General features: G+C 38.5%; 1 non-coding gene across 1 annotated transcript; it reads right to left on the bottom strand.

The window, feature by feature from the left end:
* Positions 1-1,079: 1,079 nt before the first annotated feature.
* On the bottom strand, positions 1,080-1,147 carry LOC141113091 (small nucleolar RNA SNORD31). Its single transcript, XR_012236719.1, has one exon. It is a non-coding gene; the product is annotated as a small nucleolar RNA SNORD31 (small nucleolar RNA).

Raw genomic sequence — 1,147 nt, 5'->3', positions numbered from 1 at the left:
TACAAAACAAAAGCTAAAATACAAAACAAAAACTAGATATTACTGCTCAACCACTCCAATTGGAGAGATTATGAAAAGGAGAATGTGCAACTCGTCTTCGATGAAAGTGGGATTTCCCAAGAGGGGATAAATCATCAGTTTTAAGAAAGTTTATACACTAGCTTTTCTACACTGTCATGAGCAAAGCCTTCATACAACTACCAGCTATGCAAACCAGTTTATGCACTTTTACACAAGCATTTAGCTGATCCCCTTACCCGAGGCAGTTGGACCCACTGCTACACAAGACCACCAACTAGAGATTTGTAGGCAACACTGAAGCCCCATTCCATAAATGGGTTGTATTGATCACTGGGAAGCAGTGGTAACATCTACTAAGTAAATTACAGCACCTCTACAAAGTTGCAGATCAATTGTTCAGATGTGCAGTCAAGTATTGCAATGTCTATTTCTCAGGTTACCTAGTTTTACACTCAATGCTAGCATTTTATAGTCAACTGAAGTTTTCCCCATTTTGCCATCACTTCACCTACCATTAATTTCCTTCAAGAGATCTGCAAATCCATTTGAGACCCTGAAATCAAAAATATTCAGTTGAACTTTTTATAAAAAGACACAAACCACATCTTTACAGTAGCTACTGCTCAGTTCGAAGAGTTTCATTGTTTTTTCAAAGTGAGCTAGTATGACTCATCACTGCAATGAACCCCAACTCCACATGCCCCCCAAAAATTGAATTTTACTTACCCCACAGGATGGAGCAGCTTCATTTTCTGTGAAGAGAAAGATATCTTTAGGACAGGGAAAGGATTTTAGAGGACCTCTTTAGACAAACTCAATATATTACTCAGTCACAGAATATATTACTCAATCACTAAATATGAGACTGGGGTGGGTAAGATGTCATCACAAAATACTAAAACGTACAATATTTGAACCTGGAGCAAGGTTACTCAACTTACCTGTACATAAAACCCATTCGGTGTCACCATTCAGAGTTTGACTGTCAGAAACTCCCAGCAAGTGTACATATGTAAAGCAGTTTATAGCCTAAATTTTAGAGCACATCCCTTAATGTAGGCTAATCAGAACAAACCACTCAGTCACCAAACATCAGACTGGGGCGGTAAGGAGTCATCATAAAGTC

This window comes from Aquarana catesbeiana, linkage group LG11, assembly GCF_042186555.1.
Source record: "Aquarana catesbeiana isolate 2022-GZ linkage group LG11, ASM4218655v1, whole genome shotgun sequence".
Lineage (NCBI taxonomy): Eukaryota > Metazoa > Chordata > Amphibia > Anura > Ranidae > Aquarana > Aquarana catesbeiana.
This window is presented reverse-complemented; position numbering and strand designations above follow the sequence as displayed.